At 42.0% G+C, this 18,304-nt stretch overlaps 1 protein-coding gene across 18 annotated transcripts in view; it reads right to left on the bottom strand.

Annotated features, from left to right (window-relative positions):
- The window catches only part of ATP2B2 (ATPase plasma membrane Ca2+ transporting 2), a 411,395-nt gene that overhangs the window by 222,701 nt on the left and 170,390 nt on the right, over nucleotides 1-18,304 (bottom strand). For 3 of the 18 annotated variants that reach the window (XM_027664916.1, XM_027664929.1, XM_027664930.1), the window contains exon 1: nucleotides 16,706-17,045. The exons of 1 other annotated variant lie outside the window; for it this stretch is intronic. The gene's annotated coding sequence lies outside the window, so the exon portion shown is untranslated. Of the gene's footprint in view, nucleotides 1-9,185; nucleotides 9,274-14,614; nucleotides 14,726-16,705; nucleotides 17,047-17,489; nucleotides 17,557-17,608; nucleotides 17,794-17,920; nucleotides 18,061-18,304 lie in introns of those variants that run through there. 14 more of the 18 variants (XM_027664926.1, XM_027664932.1, XM_027664925.1 and 11 more) reach the window with 11 other exon arrangements.

The following is an 18,304-nucleotide window of genomic DNA, read 5'->3' as shown; positions in this document are numbered from 1 at the left end:
ACAGCTGAGTCAAAACCTATTTACTGGAGTGACTGAAGTCAAAGAGGAGTCGTGATTGTGTGACCTTCCAAAACAGAACTCATATGGCTCCAGCAACACACACTAAGACACAGAAGGTGTTACCAAAGCACAGTTATTTGATATTCTCTTATAAATAAACACCATCATAATATAATGGCTGTATTTGTACAGTCTTTCTTCAGCTCATTTTCAAAAGTGTCTGCTTACATAAATACATACTACTTTAAAAAAAAAATCAAATTACCTCTATAAGAATACCCAGTTCTGTCTCCAACATATATTTTAGGTGTTCTCCTTTCTCTGTCATCTATTGCCCATACAAAATAAGCACCTTTAACTTGGATTTTGATAGTTGTTTCATATTTTAAAATTAAATTTCTAGTTAAATCTTCAGAAACACAAAAAAAGAGACTTTTTTTGCAGGAAAATAAGAAGCAAATTAAAACATGAGATGAAATGCAACAGTGGAAGAACATGGAGCACTACGCTGCTTGAACTCTCAAGAACTGTCTGATTTAGCTGAAGCAACTCAGGGTTTTTCCACAGAATATAAATAAAATTAAGGTCAAAGAGAAGAAGAAAGATTCACTTAATACCTCTGTAAGAAACTGTATTCTGAGCATGAAACCAAGAAGGACCAAAAAAGAAAAATCATAAATTGCAAATAGTTTCTCTGTTTCACGGGCTGAGTGAAGACAAATGAGAACAGCCCTGAGAGGCAGCTCTGCTGAATGGAAAAGGGAAAAGGAGAAAGAAAATAACACCAGTTCAAAGTACTAAAAAACCTCAACCAAATGCAGGAATTTCTTAGATTACGTTAATGTTGTCTGCAAATTTAAAAAACTAACAACACAATGGATGTATTATGATCACATATTTTATATAGATTGCAGTCCTAAATTTGCATGGAATTAAATGTCTGGAGAATGGTCTAATAGTCCATTGTAATTTGCTTAGTTTATTTTCCACGGGTTTTGTCCCATGGTTGAAATGCATGGGGTGGTTACATTGTTTTCTCCAGAAAATACTGTTAGAAGGAAGTAACTCTAAAAGAAACATCTGCTGGCCAGCTCACCTGTGTTTTAAACATAATTAGAATTTTTTTCTCTTTACTAGATACGTGTTACATGTCTCCAAATATTCAGAAAAAGGAAAAAGCCAAGAGCAGATACATGAAAAGGTTTGGATTGACTTTGAATGGAATGTCAAGCTTTGGAGTATCTTTACTTGCAGAGAAATGATACCCATAAGCACATATCTAAATTATTTATCACAGTTCTATTTTACAAAAAAAAAAAAAAAAGAAAAAAAATTAATCAACTACTTTAAAAGGCAAAGTGAAACTAAGGAGTTCTTCAGGACCTGAAACAAAGTACACAAATGAAAAGAAACTTCCAAAAATTCCAAATGCATCTCAAGATGAAAACTCTATTTCGTGGGTAGCAATCACTTCATCTCCATTCCCTCTCTCAGCACTCTGAAGTCTGGTAGGTCTGTGTTTTATCTTCACATCCTGTACTACCAGAGTGTGTTTTGTTCTTGGCCCAACATGAGCCACCTTCTTTCTGTTTCTTGATACATATTTACAGACAATATTTAATAATAATAAAAATAATAACAGACTTAATAATAATAAAATTAAAAATATATAGGCTGCACATCACACAATCAAACTACACTTCTCAAATACAGCATAGTGAGGCTTGCAACAATATTCAAACAGGTACCATCCATTCAAAAACAAGTCACTTTACAAACTGCAATATTTATTATGAAATATCTGCAGTGAAAGTCAATGGACTCTATTAATGGAGAAAGACTTGAAACAGAGGTTTTTTAGGAAGGACAAGAAATGAACGCCAGGTGTGTTATTTCTCTTAAATCTGGAGATAAACCTAACAGACAGACAGAATTAGTTCCCTCTCTCTTCCTTCAGTTTCTTTAATGTGGATTTTTTTTTTATGAATAACCTATAAATCTTTCACTCAGAATTATTTTGGCTATTTTAGACCAGATGTACCCAACACATAAATGTGCACTGCTTCATTAAGTGTAGCTCTACTAGAAAGAAATAATTTAGGTTAAAATACCGTAAAACAGACATGATTGAAAAAATGTGCCGTGACAAACTGTAAGTGACACAGTTGCAAATACATGAAAATAAAGCCTGAAATGCTTTAAATAGACCTAATAAAAAATTCATATCAAAATAAACAATTTAATAAATTCAGGTTTGAGGGTTTTCCTTTAACCTCAATATTTTACTGCTCATGATTTTAATTACTATGTAGGACACTGCCAACTGCTGTCACCGATATCTATCCCTATGTAGCAAATATTACTTCTCAAAATCTAGATAATGTATCTCAGAATGAATGAATATTTTGGGGAGGCCATGGGGTTAATGGGATCTCTTAAGAAAAAGACTCTGACCCAGCTTATATTTAGGATTTCCACTTTTACACAGCTTTGGGAACATTTTCTCTGGAACAGAATAGAATAAAAATGTTTAGTTTGGAAAAGCCCTCTAAGATCATCAAGTCCAACTGCTACCCCAGCACAGCCATGTCCACCACCCAGTCGTGTCCCCATGTGCCACAGCCAGACATTTGTTGAAAATGCCCAGGAATGGTGACTCCATCACTTCCCTGGGGAGCCTGTGCCAATGCTTGACAACCCTTTCAGTGAAAATCTTTTTGCAAATCTCCAATCTAAACCTCCCCTGGTGCCACTTGAGGCCATTTCTTTTTGTCCTGTCACTTATTACGTGGGAGCAGAGCTCGACCCTACCTGGCTCCCCCCTCCTGTCAGGGAATTGCAGAGAGTGAGAAGGTCCCCCCTGAGCCTCCTTTTCTCCAGGCTGAGCCCCCCCAGCTCCCTCACCTGCTCCTCATCAGGCCTGTGCTCCAGACCCTTCCCCAGCTCCATTCCCTTCTCTGGACACACTCCAGCCCCTCAATGTCCTTCTTGTCATGAGGGGCCCAAAACTGCCCCCAGGACTGGAGGTGCCTCAGCAGTGCCAGCACAGGGGAACAGGCACTGCCCTGGTCCTGCTGCCACTCTAATGCTGATGCAAGCCAGGTGCCTTTGGCCTTCTTTGCCCACCTGGGCACACCTGGGATCATGTTCAGCTTCTGTCACCAGCACCTCCAGGTCTTTTTCCAGCTTTCCAGTTGCTCATCCACTAGCCTGGGTCTGCAGGGAGCTGTTGTGATCCATGTGCAGGACCCGGCACTTGGCTTTAAAACCACAGAATCATAGAATCAACCAGGTTGGAAAAGACCTCCAAGATCATCAAGTCCAACCCTTGATCCAACCCCGCTGTGGTTCCCAGCCCATGGCACTGATGCCACATCCAGTCTCACCTTAAACACCTCCAGGGGTGGTGAATCCACCACCTCCCTGGGTAGCCCATTCCACTGGCTGATTACTCTCTTCATAAAAAATTTCTTCCTAATATCCAAGCTGAACTTCCCTGGTAGAGCTTAAGACCGAGCCCTCTTGTCCTGCTGCTGGTTGCCTGGGAGAAGAGACCGATGCCCACCTGGCTACAACCTTTCAGGGAGTTGTAGAGAGTGAGGAGGTCTCTCTTGAGCCTCCTCTTCTTCAGCCTGAACAGCCCCAGCTCCCTCAGCCTCTCCTCACAGCACTTGTACTTGAGCTTGTGCTCATTGAACTTCACACAACTGGCCTCAGCTACTGATCCAGTCTGTCCAGAAGATCTGTGCAAGGAAAATTACCCAGTCTCTCAAATTAAATATTCCCCTCTAGAGAAATGCACTGATGACAGCTCTTAGTCATAACATCACAACTCACAGGCTTTCAGGTACCAGCAGTTCTTCTCACACAACCCTTCCTGACACTAATCCTGAAATTTCAGTTCTGCTGGGTTTTATGCATGTGCATCCCAGCAAAGGGCACCAGAGAACTCACCCAACACCAGTTCATTAGAGAATGGTGCACAGCACCAGCTGCTTTGTTAGAGTCGCTGCAGGGACCCCACCAACTCCCAACAACACACACTTAAAAATATTCTTTGCAAAACACCAGCAAACAATTCTGCAGCATCATACCAGGACACTTCCCCTTGATTAGAAACATTTGCTCAAATGAGGTTATTTTGAGTTGCAACCAAGTACATTACCTTGTGTTAGGGAATGATTCATCCAGACAGATTTTAATTGAAAAATTAATATTTTGTGCCTAAGATAGTATTTAATGTTCTAGATCAAGTGAGATTTTAGCCTGAATCCTAGGCAGCACTGCACTTTCCATGCCTTGATTATTCAAATATCAAATCCTTGTCAAAATAAATTTGAAAAAAGCTATTTAAGAAGCATCAGTTTTTAAAGGATTAATATACTGATTATGTGTAATGATGGCTAAACCACTAAAGATCAGGTTCTATTTTGCCTATTTAAAAATAGGTGGATTTATCAGTCCTTTCTAGTTGCAAGCAATATGTTTGGAAGATCTGAATATGCAAAAATCTGTTGCTGCAATTAAGTTGAGATGAAGGACAGACTCTAATCATGTCGAAAATAACAGGTATATTCATAAAGACTGGAATGCATCCAGAAGTTCAGTGGCAAGACAACTATTACAGTCCACATGAGAAGAGGCAAAATATTGTTTTGGCAAATTGCATTAAATTATCCTTTTATGTTTCTTCCTCTGCAGGTGGATGTTCTACCTAAAAATACCAAACCTATTAGGCCAAATCTTTGTTTTGAAAGAATTTTCAAAATCTACTAACCAGTATTTGCAGGAAACACTAATAGTTTCCATTTAATGTTTTTTTACACATATCCAATTGCAGCTGGCATCTCCCACTGTTCCCATCCCGAAGAGCCCATGCCTGTCAACAGCACATAATTCAGGGACAAGTACTTGAACATCAGGGATATCTCCACGATGCAGGACTATGAAAATATTTCACTTGCAAAGGGTCTTCATCCGTCTCTAGAACCACTCTCTTGCTGCATTCTCCTAATGAAATTATCCTTCCTCAACTCCCCAGCCCTGTAAATGCACTCAAGGACATCCTGAAAATGTGGAGCAGCACTAATGCAGCACCGTGCTCAAACCTTCCTTTATATAGGGCTGCACGTTCAATTAGGGACCCAAGGAATTATCAATTCACTTGGATTTCAGGGAGAACTGCATGTGTTTAGAAACCAAGGGGATCATTTTTTTCGTTTGCTGCATGACAAAATTCCTGTCCAGAACTCTCATTTGTGAAGGAAGATGGAATAAACAACACCAGCCTACATTGATTTCCCTCTTGTTGTTTCTGGCTGTTTTGCATTTTGAGGAAGAAATTCAGTCATTCAGGCCCCCCCATTCTGTACCACCGGCTTTGAAGATGACCACGAGCACTGGCCTGTGGCATCCCTTCTCCTGGGGCCTGCACCTCCCTCCTTTCAGCAGCACTGGCAAAAAACAGATTGGAAACAGCTTTATTGCCAGCAAGACCTTCAGCACAGACACAGCCTGCATGAGTCACAGTGTCCTTGCAGTGCTCTTGCTCACATCATTTGGCACAGCAGCTTAAATCTCCAGCAGGAAAGTCCTGGGATGCGACGGCTGCACATCTGACGAGGGCTCTGAGCTCAGTCCTCAACAGTCACAGCAAAGGCATCTTCATCAGCAAGGCTGAAAAACTCAGCTGTGCAGCAAGTATTTCTTACCTGTGCATTTCCCCCACAAAACTCATTAATCTACAGTAATTCCAAACCACTGTAGAGCATTAGCAAGCTCTACTCTGTCCTTACTACACACAACAAATGCTCCGTTCAAAGACTGGGAAAGGCTTTATTCAACTATTCCTGGAAAAATCTAAGTGCAGTAAGAAAATCGTGATTTTTGCCAGAACTATCAATTTTAGTGATTTTAACATGAAAATAAATCTTACCTATAAGTTTTCTACCATTAGAGATTAATTACATAAATAAATGAGTTAATATTGAAACCAGAGGAAAAAAATGAGGGTTTGTTTCGCTTCTTTTGTTCTGTTCAATCTTCAAGGTATTAGACAAAAATAAGAAAAGTTCTTGGTAATCTTACATCTGATTTACTTGGAAATGAAGTATTTTTGAAAACCACTGTCAACCACTTTCAGCCACTGAAGTCATTGGACAGGTCAGTTCTGCAAACTGCATGTAACAATTTAATGAATGTGGACAAAGAACCGCATTTAAGGTTATTTCTGGAAAATGGCTTCTGATTGTGGTTTTTAGAGTGAACATAGGGTGGACTGAAATTATATTTCAGCTTTGTGAATGCTATTTGAAACATTTAACAAGAATTCTTGACCCTTATTACCACATATTTTTTAAAAAGGTTCTTTCCTGTCTAATAAGATGATTGATAAAGTGCATTTCTAATCACAAAGTAACATATTTGGGGTGTTCAAATGTTCCCAGTTCTAAGAATTAGTTCTGCAGTAAAACATCTCTTCCATCTATGAACAGGAATTTGTTCACAGTGCAGACCAGCTGGGTAATGCTTGTACCACCACGGTTTGTGCATGAATTTTCCCTGGGGAAACAGATAGATTTCTAGTCATCTATTGCTTCCTTTTGAACTATACATAAGGGATTTATAAAAAGGATTTTTCAGGCATGTCATCAGTCAGAGTGCTTTGGAGACAAACATTAGGTTCTCAAAAAATATTTTTACACTACTACTTGGACACTCACAAAAGCAATCACTTCCTCCTGCCAACTCTCAGATTATTATGCAATATACCCAAGCTTTTACATTCATTCAGCATACACAACTGTGGTTCAATTTGGCACATTTTTGAGTTTTAAATGTGAATAAGAATGCTTCAAAGAATAAAAATGAGTTGGGAAATATTTATACGAGAAGCTGAGTATGGATTAAAATTGCTTGGCTTCAAAAGTAAAATTAGATGATGTTTAATTTAGTTTATTTATGAAGTTGCATTTGTTCAATTTAAATACGTAATCTCCTTTGAGAGAGTTCAGCTTTGCAAAATGATAATCTGTTCCTATATTTCTATTAGTTGTGATTTATTCTGATTCAGTCCTTTGTTCAAAAATGCTAATGAAAGCAGATGATGCTGAAGAAGATCAACAAGGAACAACAACCAACACATCCATCGGTCTGAAAAGCAGGGAAAGACTGCACGACACAGTCAGGCAAGAAATCCAAGACAAAAGATTCCTAGGGAGACACTGGTTATGGAGAAACCCAAGCACGGGGACTCAGCTGCCAGGCTGAACCAGCACGACCTTAATTCTCAATAACTCATCTCAAAAAGTCTTGCAAAGACACACAGCAAATTGCCTTTCTCCTGTGGGTATATATTTAAGAGAGATGAAGTGCTAAAAATCAACCTTGCTGGGCTTTGACAATGAGGCTCCAGGGAGACAAACCCCTGCCTGAGGCTTTGGGGACGTGCAGGTTGCGTGGAGAGATGAAGGACAGGGTGACAGCAGCTCTGCTGCTCCCTACATGTGCTGAGAAGGCACCAAAGAGATTGTCAAATCAGACATTCAGGCTTTGCAGTTGCTTTATTTCCCTCTCACTGCTTGTTTGTGTGTTTACTTCACTCCTTGGGTGAGATCCTCCCGGTTCCCAGGATGTCTGTAGGGTGGGACCAGAGCTGTGCCATAAAACCCTTCTCCCAAGTCCAGCATCGCAGGCTCGTACAGCTGGAGCCAGAAACTCCTCTCATGAACATCCCTGAGGATTGCCAGGGTCAGGACTTCACTTTGCAGCAAGACAAACAACACAATTTGCCACCAATACCAGAGATCCTCAGAAATACCTTAATTACAGCAAGATTTTTCCCATCCTCTACGCAGATCCAAAAACCTCCAAACCAATGCCACTGATCCACACATTTTTTTCCTTACGAGGCTATTTCTCATGGGCACACACAGAACATCACACCTTCTGTCTTTCCCATGGAAGCTGCTCAATCTTCACTGTAAGTCATATAATAATAGGTTAAGGGGAGGGAATCCCTATTTCTGTACTTCTGTTCGATTTGCTATCCTCACAAAGAGGTGAGAAAGAGTAGGATCCACTCCCTCTTCCTTCCAAAACTGAACTAAAAATAGCTTCATCCAGACCTTATGGGCATCACCACAGATGTTTTTTGCTGTTTGGCTTAATGGAGTACGTGGTTCATTCCACAGTCTGTTCAATCTTTTGCAGGAATGAATTCCATAGCTCCCAAGAAATTTTTATCTCGGGCAACTACAAGTGTTCCCGCATTTGTTTTCTTAGTGCTGTGGTGGAACTTGGTTGCTATAAAAAAAAAGTGGAGTCATGGGAGAGAAAGTCAAATTCGTATAAAATTTTGAATTAACCAAGGCCTCAAGATTTGAGGCTCTCTGTTCACTAGAGAATGAACACAAAAAGCAGACCAACATGGTTATGTGCTACTCCTGAGGGTAACTCTTGAATAGAAATATCTGGCAGCTAGTAGGAAAGTTTCTAAAGAACTGGCTGTAAGGTCAAACAAGAATTACTGAGGAAGGGAGTGGATCTCATGTGTGGGAGGGAGCACAAAATTGGTATTGTTTTCAAGTGAACCACTGAAAGATTAACTTTGAATGGAATTCAACTACATAGTAAACTGAACAACAAAAAGGATTTTATAACAACTGCTTTCTACTTGGAAGCTTTTAGAGATATACCTGTATATATATGTATACATACATACACACATACACGTATTTTCTTTTCCCTGTGGAAGGATTTATCCCTTCCCTGATCCAGCAATGGTCAGAGCTCTTCTCAAGCACAGTGAAAACTGCCCTCATTGCAGGAATGGTCTGCTGTTTCCAGTGTCAGTGGTGGCACTTTCAGCACTGAGTGTACACTTCGATTTGCTCACCTCTGTCACAACCCCTGGGTCTTGCTCTGCCTAAAGAGAGCAGGGTTAGGCCTTCTGGTTCACCTCATGTGATAAATCCAGCACAGAGGCTTTCTAGAGAATCCTCTTCAATGCCCCTTGACCACAGGAGGATCTCAGCAGTGAGCTCAGAGGCACCATCTCCCAGCATATTTCTAGTTACTTTAACATTTGTTCTTTCACAGAATTCTGATTCAGATTTATTTTAAATATTACAATTATTCTTCTCTCAAGGTCTGGCAATTAAAGCTCTAAAAGTGCTACTACTTACCTTATTGCTAATGAAAAATTCAACATGTCCTGTATCTGCAGCTCTCGTCTGCTCCAGATAAGATAAAGCAGGGGAACAAGATTTCCTGAGAAGGAGGCTGGACCTGATTAAGAAATGATATTCTGGTTTTTCTCTAACAAGTGGGGAAAAAAAATCCTAAAAAATACTTTCCTAGCAGTAATTTTAAAGAAACCCTCTTAATCCAAAAGAAGATATGTAAATGAGGCTTGTATGTTAAGACCTCGTGCACTCAATTTTAATTCTTAAAAAGGTTCAAGCAAAAAACGCTTCAGATGTCTTCCATTTTCTGTTTCATTTCTTTCCATCCCCAGTTCTGGTATCAGAATCATGTTTTCAGATTAAAACTTCTAAGTGTACTTCTAAACTAGAAAAAGGAGGACAAGGGCAGGGAAGAGGACACTTAATTTATTATCTTTTCACATTAGAGTTACAGGGAACCTTAATGATATACCAAGCTATAAACCCTGTAGCTGGTACTGTATTAATCATCTGTCTACATGAGAACTCAGACAAATATATAATCCTATTTCTGCATTGCAGATTTTACATGTCCCTCCTTCAGATTGCTGGTTCTTTTTTCATTATTTTGTAAACACTGCTGGAGGGCAGGATCCATAACAAGGTAGGGAATGGCATACTAACTCTAGTTGCTTAAATTGAGCAGCTATAAAAAGATTCATAAGAAGACAACCAAAGAAATAGGCAGCAATTCAAGCTTTGCAGCAAAGAGCACCTTTTTTTAACAGTTTGAGCACAGTTTGTCTCTATCCACACATTCTCCCTTCCCCAAGGTCAAGCCTGTTGCCAGCCCCAGGCAGCAGCTGGCCCACTCAGGCTCCACCCCAGCTTAGGCACGAGCCAGGTGCCACCTGCACATCCTAAGGACTCCATTTGTGACAGGCTCCAGTGGTCCCTATCCCTGTCACCTATTGTTACATCACATAGTCCTGGAAAAAGACACACTCTCCTCTTGCATCTTCCCATTTCAGCCCAAGCATGTAAATAAATCCCACCCCTCCACATTCTACACCTCTCTCTGATGTTTAGGCACTTCACAGAACAGACAGACATACCCAGTCCTATTTTGGAGGAACCAAAATGGGATTTAAAATCAAATGAACAGAAGATTCTGCAAACAGTGGTGCAAGCACATCAACAGAGTGCCCTGAGGACTAACAGCTCCCCACATAAACTTGGGAATAAAACATCATCACTCAAACCTCTATGCCCTAAAGGGAAATTCTTGATGCTGCAACAGAAATATCAGGGCAGTCCTTTTGTGTTCTTTCTGGTCAACCCAAGACACACCAGGCAACCCCCTCTGACTTGCCCCTCTGTGACAAGGGCCATGTCCTGCTCCTCACAGAGTGATGCAGTGTGGGGATGAGAGAGGCACCAAACTTAGTAAGAACCAAAGAAAATAACCTGTAAAACTAAGAGCTTGTCTGCAGGCCTATACAGAAAGCTGGGAGATGTATGGCATGGAAATTCAGCATATCATTACTTCTGTAATCCTCCTGCTCCAATGGTTTGTTTTTGTGGCATTTTCAGCCATCTTATTCAGCAATGCTGATTTAGCACTACCATTTTATCCTGCAGTTCTCTGCATAACAATCACCACTACAGCATCACAGAGGCAACTAGTCCTACCATAATGCAAATGTCCTCCTTGGGTACTGCAACAATTTGCATTGCATCTAAGAAGCCGTGTGCAATTCTTCTTCAAATGTCCCAGGTTGGCTGAACTACTCATAAATAGGTATTGCTTCAAGCACTGGGGGAGGGAGGATGACAATCTCATTTCATTGTGAAAAGCAACACGAAGTCATTATTTCATTGTAATTGCATTTCACCGGTCCCTTAATATCAAACATCATTTTGATATATTTTTAGAACAACATGCGAAATTTTCCTTGCAGTTCAAGCAGAGGGAAGGAACATAGTAAGCACGCAGTGTAAATTAAATAGCTGCCCTCAGCCAGGGCAAGAGTTTCTTCTCAAACTGACTTACAAAGGACACAAATCAATGCTGCCTGCTGACATTTGGGATTGCACATTTCCCAAGGAGACTGGAACAGTTTATTGGGAACACTGTTCTCTTCTAATTACCTGTGTGACACAAGGTGTACCATTCTGAAAGACAAGTTGTAACAGTAGCAGCGTATTTTTATTGTGCTTCATCAGCACCAGTGTTGGTGTCAAGGTTAGTGAGATGCTGAGCACGACCATTACAATGTATTCATCCATCCCATATATTGCACATGCCCAAACAAAGAGCCACCACACCTCTGGGAAGTGTCACTCTTTTCTCAAGGTCCACCAGTGCACAGAAAGCTACTGCACAAAGACTGTGGATGGCAGTGTCTGTGTCTGAAAGGCCATGGCTGAGGTAGTCAAGGGAACAGGAATGGAGATCCTCATCGTTCCCATTTATGGAGAAGTGTGGTACGGTCGGAGGTGAAAAACATTGCAGTGCAGAGTGCAGCAGATAATTGAGTGTGAAGGAGGGTGTAAATATGCCCCAAAATATTCGACTCTCATGCATAAACCTGCTCCTTGCTGGTTGCAGCTTGACTGGGCTGGTTGCAAGTTTTGATAATACCTGGAACTAAATAACAGTGGAGCATGGAATTAGTGAAGAGCGATGAGACAGCACCACCAAAGAGGCTGATCCCGTGCAGTGTTCCCGCCCAGACTACGGAGATTTGGGAAACTGAGCCCCCTTGAGTTCCAGAAGGAAGAAGAGGTTGAACAAATGGACTCCCCAAAGAAGTGGACTCTCAGAAAAGGTGACCAGGGGTGACCAGTGCAGACTGGACAAAAGACCCTGGAAGTAAGGGGAGATCCTGGAATTCTGAGATGCATGGAGACAAATGCCAGGGATGCCTAGGACAGCTTGTGTGTGAGATCAAGTAGGGTAAAAGCTCTAGACTTGTAGGATCTTGAATGAACCTCAGTATCCAAGCCCAGTAGGGGCTGTCATTCCCTGCCCCACCTGTGGCAGTTGGTGGGAATTGTCTATCAGACTTTAGCTGAGTTATACAGAGGGAGGAATCCTTGAAGACATTTAAAATGTTGTATCTAAACTGAGGTACAAAGTCTACACTGAATTGTGCTGTGGAGCACTTGTCTAAGTAAAAGTCTTCTCAGATGAAGTGCATGTATGAGGAGTGTCATTTACTCCAAATGCCTAACTCATTTCCAGAGGTCAGGATGTGGGAAGGTCAGTGAACTGGACAGGCAATGACTACAGAAATAGCTCTTTGCCCAACATCTACCAGATAAGCATCTTCCCTATCCTGTTTCCTCATTCTGTGCGACAGATTTTTCAGCAAGATCCAAATCAGATTGGACTAAATCTCATTTGATTTTTAATTCATTTCATATGGTTTTATTTTTAACTCGCTTTAATTGAAATGCAGTGAACGAAATTATCAATTGAAATTACTTCATCAGCTGTGAGTCTTCATTTTTAATATATAAAATAAGCTCTTAGTAAATCTGAATCACTGATTTTTCTGTTTCCTCCTCAAACTCTAGGATGCTGATGCAACGTGCTGGGTGTTCGGTATTGCAACTTCCACACTCTTAACCATAAACACACTCAGGATATTGACCATTTTTTTGGCATTTGGTGATAACACAGTTCTGGGCTAAATCTTGAAACTGCAGTTTCAGGTCTAATCCTCTCCTGCCAAGTAATTTCTCTCAATGCAATAGCCAAGTGTCTTATGAATGACCTGGATGATACAACTGAGCACCTTGTGCAAGTCCCCAGGTGATATGAAATGGGGAGGTGTGGTTGGTATCACCAGGTGGTTGAGTTGCCTCCCAGAGGGACCACAGAGGGTGGAGCAATGGGCCAACCTCAGGATGTCCAGCAAAGGGAAGTGCAAACTTCTGTCCCTGGGGAGGACAGGCTGGGGGCCAGCCTGCTGGGAAGGAGCTCTGCAGAAAAGCCTTTGGGATTCCTGGTGGACCCAAAGTTGACCATTAGCCAGCAATGTGTCCTCACAGCAAAGGGCTCCTGGGCTGCCTCAGGAGCTTCCCCTTCCCTCAGCACTGCTCTGTGCTCTGCTGGGCTCTCAGGACAAGAGAGACATGGACTTCCTGGAGCGAGTCCAGGGAAGGGATGCAAAGGTGACAAAAGCACTGGAGCACCTGGGATGCAGGTAGGAGGTTAAAGAAACTGGGACTGTTCAGCCTGGAGAAGAGAAAGCCCGGGGACACCTTGTATAAACACCTGATGGAGGAAGGAAAGCAGATGGAGCCAGATTCTTCTCAGCGGTGCCGAGTGAAAGGCAAAAAGGCAGTGAGAGCAAACAAACATGGAAAATTGCATTTAAAGATGAGAAAAATGTGACAGTGGTCAAACACTGGCACAGGTTACCCAGAGAGGTGGTGAAGTCTCCATCCTTGGAGATAATTAAAACCTGACTGGACACAGCCCTGAGGGACCTGCCATAGATGACTCCACTTTGGACAGGAGGGGTTGGACTCCAGAGGTGCCTGCCAACCTCAGCTGTTCCGTGGCTCTGAAATGAGCTGGCTTCTCCACCCATTTCACCCTCACCACGTGTGGAAAGGAGACAAAGGGTAAAAAATGCACAAAATCTTTCACATAAATCACAATCCTTCCTGTCAGTCCTGTTCTAGGCTTTCCTGTTAACTGCTTCTAGGATTCTCTGAGAGACTGGTGCATAGTCCTGAGATGCTTTAACTGTGCAATCAGTATTTTAAAAACAGAGAAAAATATATTACCAGCAGAGTGAACCTGTTCACAAATGATGTGGTAGAAGGGAAGTATTTTGTAACTTGGTTACCGTTTCCCAACTCTGCAAACTGTGATATCTAAGCAGGCATTCCACAGCCCTTCTGAGTCTCCATATTTCACTCATCTGCAGTGCTATGAAGGAACATGTCCTGCGTTTTTCAGTGCTGGCAGCCTCTTCAAATTATTTTCCTTATTTTGGGCCATTTTTACATACCCTTCATTCCCAGCCCTTCCCTTATAAATTGATTCTTTTTCTTCAATTGTAAATCTCCAGTTTCGAGGCAAAAAACAAGACCATATATCAAGAAAAATAACATTAAAAGCATGCTTTTTTTCCCCCTAAACATGAGTAAAACCAGCAAAACTTCAACCCAAAATCCCACAGCCCTTAAAACTGTGCCGTATGTTTGTTTCCTACAAAAGGGCACCAAACTTTAAAAGAAAGATTACAATAAAATGCTATTAATCCTCTTTGACGCTTTAGGTATGAAATTAAAGCCTATATATTTATATAATCTACGTAAGCCTTATGTATCATTTATAAATATTGGAATATAAAAAATTCTAGCATACAAAGCATATGTAGGAAGAAATCCTGTCCTCTTATGCAACCGTTCCACTAAGGATAAATTACCTTAGACCGCGACGGATACGAGGGGGATAGAGAGGGATAAATTCTAGAGAGCCTCCCAGAGCTGAGCATCCCTGCTGGGCATCATCCAGCCCTGGCAAGTGGAATCTGAGCTGAGGTTCCCGGACTGCAGGTGCTGCAGAGGCTCCGGAACTATCCCGGTCACACAGAGCTCTGTTGCTCCATTTGCAAACTGAGCCCTTCTGACAGGGAGCCTCCATTCAGAGCAGAGTCATTCCTGCCTCACCCAGGGAAGAATCCCAGTGGAAGCATGAGAGAGAGGCTGTCTGAAGCTTCAGCAACACATTTTCACGTACGAATTCAGCAAAAAAACCCTCTCTGGGAGCAGATGATTTAATCCTTGGTGCTTTTTTAACCCTTTTTTTTCAACTGACGTATTAAAATTATTCAGAGACGTGTCATTGTAACTGGTGGGGGGGGGGGAGGGTTGTTGTTTGATCAGATAATGTATAATATGAATGTAATTAATCAGCCAGAAAGACACAACAATACTTGCTAAATTCCAGTGAACTCTAATATCCTTCTTTGTCTCTCCTTGAAAACACAATGAAAAACCTGGCAAAAGGCAAGCTTATTTTCGACGAGGTTTCACAGACAGGTTAATCAAATGAACCACTTTTTTCCCTTCAGAACCTTATTTTAGGTCCAACCTGTAAAAGTATTTACATTTATTAAAGGAAGTGTGTTGAATTTCCAGAACTACCAGCTGCTGGAGTCCTACTGCAGTGTAATGGGGTTTCAGTGAGTGGGAGAGTTACAAGGTCACGACTTCTACATTTATTGCAAAATGTACCAAGGAATTACTACATACCCAACTGACATTTGACAATATGAACTGAGGGATGAAAATAAAAAAAAAGCAAAGACACTTGTAACGTTCTTATGTATTAGCAGAATATATGCTCACATTTGCACTATTCAGACAGGAATATATATATATATATATATATATTTAGCATGATTCAAAAAATGTTGCATCCCAAATCCAACAGCACTGGAAAAGATAAACTGGATATTTCAAATGCTGGGGGAAGATGAAACAGGAAAAAAATCATCCCTCAAAGCTGTTTCCTGGATGCATGATACGAAATTTTAAGAAAAAAGCACTCACAAAAGTGACTTCATGGAAGCTCTTAAAAGAGCAGTATGATACCTAGTTCATCATTACCACGTCTTCTGGAACCTGGAATCCTACTGAGAAGCATGAAACTCTTCCAAGCTGCTCCAATATATATGCATATAACCTTTTTATATATGCAGAAAGCATGAGAAGTATCAGGCAGTTCTGATTTGCAACAATAAAAAAAAAATCACCTTTTTCATGAAAATTAATGTATATTTACCATTAATGTGGGCCAAAATCAATTCTCCACAGAAAGGAAGATAGATGTACAAAAAGGCTGAAAAGGGGGCACACAGACACACACACAAAAAAAAAAAAAGGAAAAAACTTCATGCTGCATTGCTATACACAACTTATCTACAAGCCTTATTTTATTGCTTATTCACAAACTTAGTCATTTTAGAAGCACCACAGAGAAAATATGAAACGGTTCTTCACAGGTAGCAATTTCAATTAAAATGAGAGGAACATGAACAAAGTAAAACCTATATGTGATCAAAGACCTGCTGGATACCTGAGTCAAACAGTTATTTCAGAGCAAGGTACAAGAGCTAGTCATGCATATGGATGACCTCTCACAAATTAAATGCTAATCAGGAATGCATCTCAGCATTAAAAAAAAAACGTGGACTATGAAGTAGATCTGCAATCCTTTTTCTAAGCGAAGACTAGCAATAAACCTTCATTATCAATTTCATACCACATACACGTAATATTAACCTCAAATCCCGGCAATAAAAGCGCAATTTTCCCATATGGAGCGTGCCAGCTATTTCCAGACATCCCAACTTGTGTAATATCTCTGCAATCCTTCAGCAGAGCCCCTCGCTGAATGCAAGCAGGAGGTCAAACGACCAGAAGTCCTAAGGAGCACGCAGCTCTTGGGATGTAAAATGAACAGTCTGACCATGAAAGAAGAGACCTTCCCCTTCAACCCCTTCAATACTCACCTTCCAGAAGGTATGGGAAGCACAGGGCTAAGCATCTGCTCCTGGCTGCCTCCGTGCTCTAGGACTGCCTACAGCCATCGCCTCAGCAGCCCTGGGAACCGACGTGGAATGCACAGGGAACTGCCCCGGCTTGGATAGGACAACTTAAAGTCGGGAAATGGGAGGCTGGGGAAGAGCTCGGTGCTGCCCGGAGCGGGGCAGATGAGCTGCCAGCGCCGCAGGCGGGGATCAAACGCACAGAATCTCCCTTTACATAATCGGAAATGACTCCTGTAATCTTATGTTTTCTCTTAAAGCGTCGGATGCTTCATGAACAGCCAAAAGCTTTTCCATGCGGCATTCAGGGGATTTAGGGCTGACTCTTCTTTAAATAAAAAATAATAAAAAAAATAAAAGTCTATCTGTCAGAATTCTTAGTTATTGTACCTCAGAAAGCCTTTCCCCACCTTGCCATAGGAAACGTCATACATGCTTAAAAGGAATTGCAGAAAATTCCCGGTTTCTTCCACAGTATTTTCTAATCCATCTCAATAGAAAGGCAATGTTTGGGGTATTTAACCTGGGTGCCCTTTACTTTCCAACAAACACTTTGAAAAACGATAAGCAGCTCTATATAGAAACCCAGCTGAGGATTACAGATTTTCCTAACATGAGATATCTTTGTCTATCACAAGAGAACATTAAACTTAGAAAAATACAACACTCAAACTGTACTGCTCAACATTTTAGTGTCTTTTCTGCACCTCACTTCTGAAAGAAAAAAAAAGGCACATCCGATTCTTACCAGCAATGATAAAAGCAAAATCCCGTCCACGTGTTTTCCTCATCACTAAAGCACCGATTTAATCAAAATCAAGCCCATATGCTTCAAAAAAACAAGATCATGCTGAATTTTCAACCTACCAAAGCCCAGCGAATGCTTTCTGATGCAAGAGTGCCTTTTAGCTATGCAGTTTCTCTTTGACCTTACAGAATAATCTACACGAGTTGCAGCATTACCTTTGCAGAGATTCCCAGGGCATGAACCAAAACCTAATGCATCACTCAGCCTCCATCCACACCGTTCCCCCCATCAGCTTGGCGTCTTCCCCCCCCCCCGCCCCCCCCCCCCACCAAGCAGCAAATCGCCAAATAAACAAGCTCAGAGCGGAAAGGGGGGAAAGATCTTTTATTATCATCATCGCTATTCCCATGCTGGGGGGTGTCGCTACTTACTTGGCTTAAGGTACCATCGCCAATCCACCGCGGTTTGGGGCTTTACCCGGCGGAGGGCTCAGGGCTCGGCATCGGCGCGGGGCGGGAGCGGAGCGGCGGCCGCGGAGCCCCTCTGCAGACTGAACCACCGCGGGGCCGGGGAGGGAGCGCGGCGCGGCCGCAGCATCCCCGCACCGCCGCTGCCCGCACCGCCCGCTCCTACGGCACAGCCCCGCTCCTACGGCACAGCCCCGCTCCTACAGCACGGCCCCGCTCCTACGGCACAGCCCCGCTCCTACGGCACAGCCCCGCTCCCACGGCACGGCCTCGCTCCCCTACGGCACAACTCCGCTCCTAAAGCACGGCCCCGCACGGCACGGCCCCGCTCTCCCACGGCACGGCCCC

This window comes from Corapipo altera, unplaced genomic scaffold (assembly GCF_003945725.1).
Source record: "Corapipo altera isolate COAL_440 unplaced genomic scaffold, ASM394572v1 124, whole genome shotgun sequence".
NCBI lineage: Eukaryota > Metazoa > Chordata > Aves > Passeriformes > Pipridae > Corapipo > Corapipo altera.
Note: the sequence above shows the minus strand (reverse complement) of the source record. Positions and strands in the feature narration are given on the sequence as shown.